This window comes from Aptenodytes patagonicus, chromosome 7 (assembly GCF_965638725.1).
Source record: "Aptenodytes patagonicus chromosome 7, bAptPat1.pri.cur, whole genome shotgun sequence".
NCBI classification, from domain to species: Eukaryota; Metazoa; Chordata; class Aves; order Sphenisciformes; family Spheniscidae; genus Aptenodytes; species Aptenodytes patagonicus.
The window spans coordinates 49,019,821-49,033,990 of NC_134955.1; the positions used below are offsets into that span (position 1 = coordinate 49,019,821).

The following is a 14,170-nucleotide window of genomic DNA, read 5'->3' on the forward strand; positions in this document are numbered from 1 at the left end:
GCCTAGCAAACACCTGGATGTGCCTCTGCAGAACAGAGATTTTGAAATGTTCACTGATCAAGAATTCTGGTTGGTTTTTAAATGTGAGATGTCTTTTTATTCCTAGTGCATAATTTAATTTTGAGGCCACTGGTGTCTGATGTGCATCTTAAAATTTGAGCTCCTGCAGGCACATGGTGTGTCATTGTATCTGCTCATTTAATTTTTCTGAAAAGAAATTTTCTAGCTATTACAGATGAAAGCATGAAAACACACTGCCAGTTTCCCTCTCCCCTTGCCCAAATCCGAAAGGAAAAGGCAAATGAAACAAATGCTACTATGTTAAAAAAAAAATTAAAATCACTCTTTTTGCACTAGAGGGACCAGCTCCCAGGTTTGGACTTTAGAGGCTGGTAGTTTTACTAGTCTGAGCTTCTGGATTGCAGCCTGGAATGGAAAGGCCTACATTTCTGCTTGGGAATGGGCAGACTGTGGCAGATGGTGAAAAAGGAAAATCACCTTTGTGAGACTTCATTTTTCCAGTGTAGAAGGTCTCTCTTGAGTTGGGTGTTGGAAGGGGCCCGAGTATGGAGTAAGTTGCAGCAGAATCATGCACAGGGGTTGCTTGCAGAGGGTTCCTTTGCAGTGAACCCGAGGTTCCCCTTCTGCGATGCCAGCTCTCCTAAATTCGGTGGCTGACTCTGCTCTTACGGGTTAAATTGCAGCAATCTTGTAGATTATGTGTGTTGCCTGTGTTCTTGTAGATTATATGATGACTTGAAGAATAAGTTTTGTCTGATTAAATGCCATCCCATTTTGGGACCACACATCTCACTTGACAGTGGTGCAGGATACTGTAATGCATTAACACAGTTCTGCTCCTACTGCTGCATAGTAACACCATTTTGTAGCATGTTTTGTTGAACAAAAATGTTGAACAACAATCACATCCTTGACCATAGGATGTGATAATTTCTTTGAGCCTTATACTTGGCTGCAGAACAAAGTGGGATGCTTCTCTTGACGTCTTTCTGGTAAGATCAGAAAAGCAATCTATAGTCCAGAGCTCTTTTTTTTTTTTGAACTGAGAACACAGAGGAATGAGCCAGACCGAGGAGATAGGAGTGACCTTTGAGATGATGAAAGGACTACGGTTGGTTGTACTAAAAGGGAAGGAGCTGATTCATTGAGGCCACTAAGCACAGTTGGACTCGGCAGTTCTCCCTAATTCTCCAATTTGTAGACTAGCCAGTGCTGTCCGCCCTCATCTGTTATCACACAACTCCCATAACGATTTACCACACCACCCATCTTTCTCAGCAAAGCATATCTACAAGAGTCATATCTATATAAGCACCAGTGTGGAAGCTTGAGCTGTTTCCACTCACCCCTTTTTAAATGAAGTTGTCCTAGCTGCACTCTGTGGCAGGGCTGGTGTTTTGCAAAGGCCTTGGCACTGCCTTTTCTGTGGCGGTGCTGCAGTATCTGGGGTCACACTTCTTGAGGATTAGTCACTGTCTTCAAGCTCACGCTAATAGAAAAGAACCAAAGCAATGAATATGCTTCAAATGCTTTTTAAAAAAAATGAGGGAGCCCATCTGTTCTGTCAGAGAAGGGCCCCTTAGGTCTGCTCATGCCTTAGCTGGAGGAGTTTTCAGCCTTGTCTTTACCTACGTGTTTACCCTTCCTCCTGGCTTCCCTGGGCAAAGCTGTACCCTGCACTATGGTGAATGCTGCTGCAGGAGAACACTGGGAGCTCTGCTGTGGGTCACTACAGTCGGCTGGCCCCAGGAATGGTGAAGGGCAGTGGTCTGAGAGAGTGTGCCTTTTTTAATTTAAAAAAAAAAAAGAGCAATCCATTTTAGATACGGGGGAGAAAAACATTTGGAAAGCTTTTCACTTAACAAGGCTCTTATGTGACATTTAGATGCATTTATACAAGTTAAAAAGGAATTTGGCACCTTCCCACCTCACTCAGCAGGCTTAGAAGAGAAAAAGCAAATAAAAAGACAAGATTACTTGATATGTTGCTTTGTTTTGTTCACATGAAGTGTTGCGCCCGTTGATGTTGGCTGAGTACTATTACAGCCCACAAAGGGCCTTGACAGAGGAGTCATATTCAGTCAGGTCCAGGGCTTGCTTTCTAATGAGGAAAGATAATTATTGTGCCAATCTCTGATCGCTTTTTACTCAGCACATTTAATCTGAGGGAAGATAGGAGCATCTTCTGTCTAATACAGACTTGAGAGCAGGCCAGCAGGTGTAACAGAGTAATCACTCTGAAGGATTTGTTCATTATTTCCCAGAAAGACAGAGGGGAAAAGTCTCTGTCTCACCGTCTCTCTCTGTCTTCACTGCTCTTGAGTTCAACTTGTGCAGTTTGACCGTGGTGGCCCCACTTCTCCAAGCACCTTTAGATCCCATCAGAAATGCTCTTGACAAGCATTTATTACTGGGTTTGACAACCAAGTAGTCTCTCTCCCCCACACCCTTTTTCTGTTTGAAAGAGAAAATCTGAGGTGTGTTTGATGGGAACCTGATGATGTGCAGTGTGCTCTGAGGCATCTGCTCCCTTGGCTGTAGAGCTGTGTGGGCGTGGCTGTATGCTTGCATGCATTTCTGTACTTTATAAATGATCTCCATAGATGTGCATGCTACCTATCTGGGTTCATATGCATGGATGCGCATGTGTCTTTTCTTTGAAAACACACAGGTACCCATCCCAGGGGAGTGTACAGATGAGCACATGCTCTGCGAAATGTTTACTTTTATATACCTGAGTGCATTCATGTCCACAAATTTATGGCTTCTGATTATATGGGAACTCTAAGACTACAGGGCCAGCTGTAACTTTGAAAATTGTCTTGAGAATTCTCTTGTGTCTTTTTCTTAGTTGCAACACAAATTCATGGAGCTCCTGTTTTTGCACACTTCTTCATAACACAGATTATCTAACTGATCCTGTTTACCACTTGGTCCCACAGTCACACCAGAAGGGCTGCTACTGGGTTGGGAATAAATGGCTCTGGATAGCACTGTATAAACTGATTTTGCCTCAGGGAAAAAGGCAAACAGAACTACATTGTGAAATACAGCAACTTTAGGAAATTGCATCTTCCTTTTAGGACAAGGTATTGGGTTTCTCAAGCAACTTGGTCAGATATAGAAGCTTGGAAATGGCTCCAGCTAATGCTTAAGTGTAATTTCAGTAAGCTTTAATTTATTTTGTCTTTTACTTTGCAGTCAGTTCTTTTATAGCATCTCAGTGTTTTCTGTTTCCAACATGCCATAGGTTTCTGCAGTGGAGGTGCACACTGAACGTGAAGACAACTGGTGGGACAGTTGCGCTTTAGATGCTGGGGAAGTGGGTTTTGCATGTTTAGCTGGTTTACTCCAAGATCAGTAATGGAAAAGTTGGCAGGATTCGCTTGCTGGCTTTAGCTATCAGCATTGACAACTCATGGCAGAGAATGGAAGGGTACAGACCTCACAAGCCTGCAATTTTATGATACCTGCAGCTTATCACTCCATTGGTTTATATATGGTTCAAGATCTTGTCCTTGTATTCTACTAGATCAAGACCAGTGTATCTTGATCCTATAGTCCACTGAATAGGCGATTTTTCTTGCACTGTAGCAAGGTCCAGCAATGGGGAAGAGGAACACCCTGACCTCTTTGGATTCATTCACACTATCCCCTGCAACACATATTTCTCTAAACACAGGATGAGGCACTAAAGTCGCACTATTGGCTTTGAGGGGAGAAAGCGGTGAGTAAATCTGAGAAAGCTGTGGACACATCCCAGTGTCCAGCTGCTGAAACAACTGTTAAAACAGGTGTGTCTAATTTTAGCTGTTGAAACAGCTGGGCAAAGTGTTGGCCGTGTTTCAGTATCTTTTGCTTAAAGAGAAGGCAGGTGGCATTCTCTGAACATGCTGCTATTGAATTAGGGAGACCTATTAATATTGGTGAGTCAATTTAACTTAATTCTCTCAACCTGCTAACAAGAGCACTTTGGAAAGGATTGGAGAAGAATGACAGGGTACCTTGAATAAACCAAAAGGGAAAGAGATTGCAGTGTGTGTGTTCTAGCAACAGCAATTAAATCAATTTAGGTGTATCTGTGCTACCCGTCACTTTGCTGGCTGTTTGTATTTCTTTTGCCTGGTGTCTTGAGGTATATATGTCCTAGCTGTATTTTTTAAATGAAGGCATACTCCATTGAAGTTAAGATTACACATGCACATAAATAGATCGTAGAATCATAGAATCATAAAATCATAGAATCGTTTAGGTTGGAAAAGACCTTTAAGATCATCAGGTCCAACCGTTAACCCAGCACTGCCAAGACCACCACTAAACCATGTCCCTAAGCACCATGTCTACAGGTCTTTTAAATACCTCCAGGGATGGTGACTCCACCACTTCCCTGGGCAGCCTGTTCCAATGCTTGACAACCCTTTTGGTGAAGAAATTTTTCCTAATATCCAATCTAAACCTCCCCTGGTGCAACTTGAGGACGTTTCCTCTTGTCCTATTGCTTGTTACTTGGGAGAAGAGACCAACACCCACCTCGCTACAACCTCCTTTCAGGTAGTTGTAGAGAGCGATGAGGTCTCCCCTCAGCCTCCTTTTCTGCAGGCTAAACAACCCCAGTTCCCTCAGCCGCTCCTCATAAGACTTGTTCTCCAGACCCCTCACCAGCTTCGTTGCCCTTCTCTGGACATGCTCCAGCACCTCAACGTCCTTCTTGTAGTGAGGGGCCCAAAACTGAACACAGTATTCGAGGTGCGGCCTCACCAGTGCCGAGCACAGGGGCACAATCACCTCCCTACTCCTGCTGGCCACACTATTTCTGATACAGGCCAGGATGCCATTGGCCTTCTTGGCCACCTGGGCACACTGCCGACTCATGTTCAGCCAGCTAGATAAATATGTGTGAGAGAGAGAACACTAAAAAAGCCAACAACAGCCCTGCTCTGAGTTATTTTGTTTTTTGTTGCAAAATCAAGCATTCAAAATTGAGGCATACTGGAAGTAAATGTAACATCTTCCCCTTTCTGCATTCCTTTCAGTCTTTAATTACAGGATCATGTTATTGTGGACTCCTGATTTGTTTGTGAGGCAGAAACAATCATTAAGTGAAAGACGTTTGTATAGTTAGAAAATTCTGTAGTCTCTGAAACCCCTGTTTTAGTTGCTATAAAATTAAGGTCTCTGTTGAATAGTGAAGAGGAAGGAGAGGGTCTAGTAATTAAAGAACTTGAATGCCACCATGGGTACCTGGGTTGTGTTCCTGTCTCTGCAGCAGGGTTCTAGAATGATACATTCTTCCTAAAAACCAGTGAGTATGTTATAGAAGTGACTGCTGGACAGCAGAAGTAATGGATTGTTATCAGTGTATATTTTTATATTGGTCTCTCTGTGTCCCCAAGAACAACGGCTTTGAAAGCTGATCACTATATGTAGTGGACTGTGAATCCCCCCAAAAAAACCTGTTAGAAAGAAGTAGAGGGGGTAAAGAGAAGATATTTTTAAAATGAGGCATTTTGTTCATGTTCTTTAGCAGCATCTGATCGTGCTAAGGAGGGTATAAGTAGCATCTAGCTCCTCCAGATGTCAGCTATTTAGAGAGACACACACCAGAAGTTCTGTGGACAACAAATGACTGAATCCCACGCAGGATGCTCTTCTTGGCAACAGAAGAAATGGGAGTGAGTGGGTGAGCCTGTGTGTGTTCCTGTGCAGGATGGGACGGGCAATTACAAAAATGGGAGATAGAGAGGGAGAAAAATGAAGATGGATGGAGGTAAAAATACCTGCTAAATGCCAGCTGTCCTACTTGGACGGGGTGGGATTTTTGCCTGGGGTAGTCTCAGTGCTTTGTCTAGTCTGATTTTAACCCTATAAACTTTTTTACCATGACTTATGTAACCTAAGCTACAATAAGCTTTGTATAAACATCTGGATATGTATTATTTTCAGCCTGTAACTAGCGACCTAAGAAAACCCGATAATGAGAGCAATTTGTTGCAATAAGCTTGCTGGGAAAAAGCAAAACAAAACGATTAGACCGTTCTCTGTTGAAAGCAGAAGCTTTTCAGGGACATATTTCTTTAGATGAGAATTTTGTTAATAAGTTCTTTAAAGCTCAGCAGTATTTCTGGGGACGTATCAAAGAGTCTCACAGAACCCACAAATAGCCAGATGGTTTGGGGGCTCCCCTCAGATGCCACCTAGTTCCCCAACAGGAGTTGGAAACATGCTGTCATACTAGTTTTGAAATTTACTTCTGCACAATATTTTCCTGCTACCTCGAACTGCATTAGATAATTTATTTTTCTTTCCCATGCAATTTCTGTTTGGTGGTTGGCTCTGACACCGAAGTGATGTTTGTGGGTGGGGAAGAGAGGCAGTCTCCCTGCCTTTGTGTTCTAGCAGGTCTAGGTCCTGTTGCCAGCGCTTGATGAAATATCCCATTTCCAGTAGAGAGTTATACTTGATCAGAGTGGCACAGAATTACTCACCTTTGAAGGTTTCCTTCTGGTGCTGCTATTTCTGTTGTCCTTTAACTAAAACATGCTTCATTACCATATGTATGTAGTACAGTTCTAAGATGCTGAATTACCCATCTCTCGTACCATAGTCTTTGGCTCTGGTACTCCTTTTACAAAAGGTTTCTTGCAATACAGCCCATAGTGAGAAGCTGACATCCTGCAACTTCAGCTGTCACACCACTTGAGGCCATACTGTACTAGTGTGGTAATACAGTGTTATTTTAGTCTGGTTTTCTAAGGAAATGACGGTTCTGCAATTACTCTGTCTGGCCATCACCCCTTTGGTCACCTGGCGAGCGGTCACCACATTTGACAGGAGCGTTGAAGCCCCAGAGATAATGAATTCCTACAGAACTTGTTCTTCGTCCCTGCTGAGGCATTAAGGGCTGGTCCACCAGCTGGTAGGCTTGCAGCTCTGAACCTGCCACAACACAGGCTGCCTCTTCCTCGGACAAAGACAGACATGAGGAGGGAAAGAAATGAAAGGTGTTACGGGGGGTAAGGAAAGATGACAAAAATCTGAGCACATCAGAGGAGGGAGTGTGAGAGAATGTGGGGGGAGCTGAGGGTGGTGTGGTGACGTTATTATGGTGAATATGGGGGGGATCACAAAGGGGAAACATGAAGCCTCATTTCCTACTCCTTTATTTCTGTAGTTCTGCTGCTTGTAGAACAACGTGTTTTCAGGTAGCCAGGAATATCAGATGCCCTCTTTTTATCTGTCTGCTGCTACATTTCTGAGGATTACATCTAGTGTAGAGGCTGGTAGTGGGTAAGAAGCATCTCAGTACAAGAAAAGGTGTTATAAGAGCACCTGTATATCTGTTTATTCTGTTGATCACATACTGCTTTCTGTCTCTTTTGGGGATTTTTGGTAGCTTGGGCTGTCACAGAATAGCTACCTTCTGATTTCTGTGCAGGAGGAGATCAGAATGCAGAGATGAAGACAGCAACAAAATGATTCAGAGTTAGTCATCCCGAAGACCACTCAGATTTCTTTCATCCTCACAGTACCCACCATACTTCTGCCAGTACGTACCATGGAGGAGTTAATGACAGACTGTGTGTTGCCATCCTGAGTGTTCATTTTTGGTGACTGATAAAAAGGGGAGGGGAGTGAAACATGGCATCTAGTTAAAACTGTGCAGACCTAATTATAACTTAAGGGGTGACTTTAAGGGATGAATTGGTCCAGGATGCAGATGGCTTTTGTATGACCAACCAGAAGTTCAGAAGGAAGAAAAAAAAAAGTGTAATTATTCAAATGAGCTCCCTCTATGGGTTACGCAGGCATTTCCCTATTTTCCCCTTTTCTGGTTTCTTCTGTAGTTGTCCCTGGCTGATAGTCTGAGGAAGAGATAAAGAGGCTACAGAGAAGAGAAAGAAGCAGAAATATGTGTGTGCGCATGTGTGCATGCACATGTGTTTGCACCGGACTACTTTAAACATAATCCCTGCATCCCTATCATCAGCTTTTCCCTTGGCACTTTACAATGAGTAGCTGGAGTTTTTTGTCTGTCCTGTCCAATAAATAGCACATCTGTGTTGGGAGCAGTTTATGCCTTATCTGTTGTATACAGCCTATCAGTGAGGGAGTGTGTTGCTCCTTCCCCTTCTTTGTTTCCACTTCCCGATTTTCATGGCTGCCTGGTGCTTAAAGCCCATGTACTCCTGATGTCTACACTTGCTCTGGTGTTAGCATTTGCAGCTCCAGTGGGGTTTTACTGGTGCTGGGTGCCTCCCCCTACACAAATTCCCTCCCATTTTGCTCAGAGATGAGGGTGCTGGGAAAAGGGAAGTGTTCAGTTTGAGGAAGCAGGCTTTTTGCATCCATGTGACTAGCACAAACACTCTTTGAATCGTAGGCAGGATGGAGGATTTGACAAGACAAGGAAACTGCTGGTGTCTCAGGAGACCTGCAGCACTGGAGGAGCTTGTGCGGATGGAGTGGAGTTTGAGACCCTGGGGAATGATAGGAGAGTGAGGTGCTTCACAAGGAGAGAGATGTTTTTAAAGCAGTTCATGCTCCTTACATTTATTCTCACTATTGTGTTTTTGTTGAGCTTCTCTGCTGGAGACCAAGTGTCCCAGTAAGTCCTCTGATCAGTTGCCGCAAATGGACCTGGAGTGTATTTTGCTTCCATCTGTTTGATTTGTTTGTGTGGGTGTGTTGCATGCCTTGAAGCCAGGTCCTGTCCTCAGTAGTATTAAATATATCGGCAGGGAACAGATAGTTGATGCTGTACTACTACCCTTCCCAGTGTAATGCTACAGTGGCTTAAGCTGCATTTTCTGAAAGTTGCAAAACCTTTTAAAAATCTCAGTCAAAAAGGCCTAGGAACCCGTGGACCAGGGCTTAGCCATATTTTCCACGTTACAGAATATAAAACTGGAAGTAGCTAGCAGGGTGCTAATATGAGTCCTCCTCCTATGCAAGAGGGACAAACATCTTACAAGTAACGTAAACAGGAGTATCATCAATGGCATACACAAAATAATTGTTCTTCTGTATGCAGTACTCATGAGACTTCATCTGAAGGACTGCTTCCAGTCTGGGGCATTGCACTTCAAGAAAAATGTAGATATTTGGAAAAAGTCTCTAGGAAACCAGCAATAATGAGCACAGTCTAAACCCCATGGATCTCCAAGGAGCAATGTCCTTGTCTAGGGAGGAGGGACATAGCAGAAGTCTTCAAATATGTAAAAGATATCTGTAAAGAGGAAGGAAATAATCTTCTATGATAGGGCAAGAAATAACAGACCGCAATAGAGCAACTGAAAATGTGTGTGTGTGTGTATATGTATGTTAGGGAATTACAGATTGCTAGGAAGAGAATGTTTAGAAGACTGATAAACCAGGCCAGTTTTAAACTTTAAAACAAAACTTTACTGAACTCCTTAATTAGCAACACACTTTATGCTAATGGTTAATTCTCAATCATTATCATTAATTATTACTTTATATACAAAACTGTTAGTCTTTAACATTTATGCCCTACATTAACTGTGACTATACAGTACCACAGAGCTGATTCTCTATACTTAGCACTGACAGCTACTGTCCTTGATGGACTTAGCTGCAGAAGGGGAAGAGGTGAGAAGAAGAGAAGGATGAGAAAAGCTGGAGGTATTGCTGGCTTGTTGTCTTCGGTATCCAATTTCCCTTTTCATACCTGATGTTTTAATGCTACTTTGACTCTCCCAAAAGTGGGCTCTTCAACTGCTAACAGTGCTGCTTCTCTTGTTCTTTTTTCCCAGACATGCTTCTTGTGCATTAAGCAGGATGCCCTGCCTGTTTGCATCCCTTATTGCTTATCTTGTCCTTTGTTGCAACTTTTTGTTACTTGGATGCCTCCTATGAGCAACTAACCGTATCTTGTTTGCCCGTTTGGTGGTCATGTTGCTCACATACTTAGTGAAATGCTTATATATACCATCACAGTGTTGCAATATATTATATACTGCTGTTAGTTACAATATTTTAGTACGTTTATATCTGGGCACAAGGAAAGCTAATATTAATTGTATCCTGATTAATGCATTTGTAAGTAATAGGTGTCACAAGCCATTTCTTTGACTACAGCAGATTTGTAAAAAGGAATAAAAATTAATTCTGTTGATAAAGTTGAGCACTGGTATATATTGCTTCCAGAGGCACCGATTCTTCATCATTGCAAGTTAGACAACATCACCAAGAATGTTGTAGGTAACGTTTATCCTGCCTTGGCGCAGAGAGATGGACTAGATAGCCTCTTGAAGTTCCTGGCTGTCTTGTCTATTATGAGCCTAGTTATTTGGAGGGAAAAAATTAATTTCTACTGTGGTTGAGAGCAACTGGACTGTATACTGTGTACCACCACCCTGTGCAGGTTGTGTAGCACAGGCACCGCATGTAAAAATGGCCGTTTCCTTTGGGTGAGGAGAAGGCCATCTAATGGTCTTATTGTTAGTTATGCCTTAGCCAGTAAGTTGGTTTGCCACAGACCGTGCAGCATGGGCTCTTTCAGGGTTAAAAGCAGAAGAATTGTTCCCCACAGTGTCATCTTTTGTCCTTCCAATTTTTTAGCTTTGGCTGCACTGACCTTTTTCTCTTCATCTTCTGCACACTGACAAGGTATACATCTTCGGAAATTACACCTACCAGCAGCTCCCACATGAGCAGGCTTGGCCGCAGGAGACATTTCACTCTTTGTCTGGCTGGTGGTGAGACACTTGTGTCATTGAAAGATTTTCTCCCTACATCTTTCTTTGCTTTTCTTTTAATTCTTTTTTTGGCGGTCGGGAGACTACAGCAAACACCAGTCAGCTGGCAGTTATTGCTGCGAGATGAACAGGTGATTACAGGCAAAGGCCAGGCAAGATGATAGGTGGAAGAGAGAAGAGAAGCAGAGGGGAGCCTGTGCACAGTGTCTATTAAAGAGCTTGCTTTTCATTAGCACAGAATCCAGTTTAAAGGAGCAAAAGCAACAGTTTTTCCAGCTTTTCCTTTCTGTGTCAGACAAGATTTCTTTGAGCACAAAGGGAAAATAAAAGTCTCCTTTCTGCTCTCATGGGTAAAAATTAAAATAGTTCCCTATTTATGGCAGCAGATATTTTAACTCCGTCTATTCCCTGTTGTCCTGGTTTCGGCAGGGATAGAGTTAATTTCCTTCCTAGTAGCTGGTACAGTGCTGTGTTTTGGATTTAGGATGAGAACAAAGTTGATAACACACCGATGTTTTAGTTGTTGCTAGGTAATGCTTACACTAGCCAAGGACTTTTCAGCTTCCCATGCTCTACCTACCGAGAAGGCTGGAGGTGCACAAGAAGCCGGGAGGGGGCACAGCCAAACTGGCCAAAGGGACATTCCATACCATGTGACGTCATGCTCAGTACATAAACTGGGGAAAGCTGGCCGGGGGGGCTGCTGCTCGGGGACTGGCTGGGCATCAGTCGGCAGGTGGTGAGCAATTGCATTGTGCATCACTTGCTTTGTGTATTATTATTATTACATTATTATTATTATTTTATTTCAATTATTAAACTGCTTTTATCTCAACCCATGAGTTTTTCCCACTTGTGCTCTTCCAATTCTCTCCCCCATCCCACCGGGGCGGGAGGTGGGGGGGGGGGAGTGAGCGAGCAGCTGTGTGGTACTCAGTTGCCAACTGAGGTTAAACCACAACACCTGTCTTTTTCTACTTCAGCCTTTCAGGTACTATTTAAGTTTTAGAACTCAGAGCTCTTCAAAAATAATTTCCCAGCTCTTTTCTTCCACACTAAGAATTCATGACATAAATGTTAGTTCTGCAGTGCTAATATTTAGCACTAGTGTGTAAGGTGCTGGACTGGCAGACCTCAGAGATCTAAATCTAGATCTGCATAATAGATACAGCAAAGATGACAGTAGGTCACACGTCCTCCTCTGTGATCTGCTGGTGTGTCTAACCTCTTGCTGCTGTGAGAGTCACTAAAGGCAAGGGATTGCAGCAGCATGTCATCCCAGGCAAGGCTCACACCTAGACTGGGAACAGGCTGTTCGCCTTCACCTTAGACTTACCAACACCGATTCCAACCATAGGGAGAGCAAGGTACACATATATTTTTGTTTCCACAAACATAGTAGCTACTTGCATACACAGTATCAGTTGCTAGGAGTTATGCTAGAGATTAATTTGGCTCAACATAAAATCAGGCTAATCGCAGAGTTGGTTAGAAAGTCATCTACCTATAAGAGGGGGCTGTCATGAATGATGGAAATCAATTCTCAGCACATGCTACAAGTCACTACAATTTTATTCTGGTATCCTTAGTGAAGCATAGGTAGTAGAGGTACTGAAGTGTGAATTCTGTGACAGAAACGTCAGAAAATTAAACCATCGGGCTCCTTTCTTCATTGGTGATTGAATAACTAAGGTCGAGCAGTGAGTAACCCTGATTTCTTCAAGCTCAGCCAGTCTTCTGGTTTTTGTAATCTTTCTGTGTCTGAACAAACCTTTGATAAAAAGTCACATTGCCTGAAATGATACAAGAAGTAGAAGCAAGTTCTGTTCCTCTGCCTGACAAGATTTGACGAGCTGCCATTGAGCCCAGCTTCTACTGAGAGTAAAAGGGAGAGATGCAGTTCTAGCCTTCCTGGAGGAAAGAGCTCTGCAGCTGCACAGGATCAGTTTTCTCTTGTGAGATGGGAGTTTGCCTGTCAGCACACTGCTGACAGGCAGACTAGAGCCTGCTTAGCCCACTTTGATAAAGTACCCCAGGGGCAGGGATTAAAGTGTTTGTGAGACAAAAGGGGGGATGGTGGGTACTTGAATAACAGGAGCTCCTCATGATGGCTGAAGTAAACCAAACCTAGGCATCCTTCGTTTAACACAAAGCACATTCATAATTACTGATCTGGCAGAGGGTCCAAAGTGTGAGAAAGATCTTGTCCTAATTTCTGAGGCAGCTTTAGGAGAGAGGATGCTTGCTGGTGTCCTGTGCAGGTAGCCAGGGGTATCTCTGCCGCACATTCAGCGAAGATTGAAAGGAGACTTACGAGCTTAGGGCTGAAAGCAGTTGCACTAGTAGCTCCTCTGTGAAGCCACTATTGCCAGTATCTAAGCCTTCCCATTCTCTTAGGTTCACAGACTACCAGAGTTAAGCCAAAAAAGGTCCTGTTTGCCTATAAAGCTGGTCCAACATATGTTGGCTCATGCCTTCCCAGCAAGTCTGTAGGCTCTCCGGGGAAGGGACTCTCTGTTTCTGTTATTTTACATAGTGCTGAGTACACTGGATTGTCCTTTATACATTATTTAGTAAATAGGGCCAATTCTAACATGTTATTGTCAGTTTGCATTAGCAAATTCTGACGTTGCCTCTTTCCCAGTTATAATTGATTAATGCTTTTCAAAATGAGATATATTGCTGTATTTGTGTGTGTCCCCACACTTGTTCTTGCTTGTTTCCACTAACATAGGACTATAGGTGTGAAATTTCAGAAAATAAAAGTCTGAACTTTGCAAGATTTCTGGCCCTTGAATTGGACGCTTGACAGAACTGAATTGTGTCCCTCATCTTCTGTCAAAGCTCCCAGTGGTTACTGTTGCTTTTGGCTAACTTACTGCTAGCTCAGGCTAACTGGTTGTAAGCAGCTTGCGTTTCTCTTCTCACAAATGAACATCAAGGGTCAGATCTCTCTTCACTGATGTCAATCCACTGGCTCTGTTGCATTTACTCACCCTGACATAAATGAGAACAAGACTAGGCTCCAAAGCTGCTCTATCAGTTGCTTGTGGCAAACTGTGGTCCCTTGGAGCTGAGCTGAAAAGAGAATTAGACCTGCCCTATGTCACTGGTAATGTGTAAGGCCTATGCCTCAACTTTTGTAGGTAACTGGACTTACTGGATGCTAAAGGAAAGCACAGAAGCCCTGAGAATAGATTGCTCTTTTTTTCAAAGGTACGGAATAAACTACAGAGACTGCAGTGAGTTGGTTATACGCAGAAAAAGTACTGCATAGCAGCAGCTGTGTGCGTGGTCTTCAGCCCTGTCCTGGAGCAATCCTTCCCTTTCCCTCTGGATGAGCAGACACTGATAATGCTTTGGTGCCGCTGGGTCTTACCTGCCTCTCAAGGCTGCCTGCAGAGAGGCAGTGATGACAAGGACAGTGGGGC

General features: G+C 43.3%; 1 protein-coding gene across 18 annotated transcripts in view; it reads left to right on the forward strand.

The window, feature by feature from the left end:
* The window catches only part of NRXN3 (neurexin 3), a 1,062,297-nt gene that overhangs the window by 660,946 nt on the left and 387,181 nt on the right, over positions 1 to 14,170 (forward strand). The window lies entirely within an intron of this gene.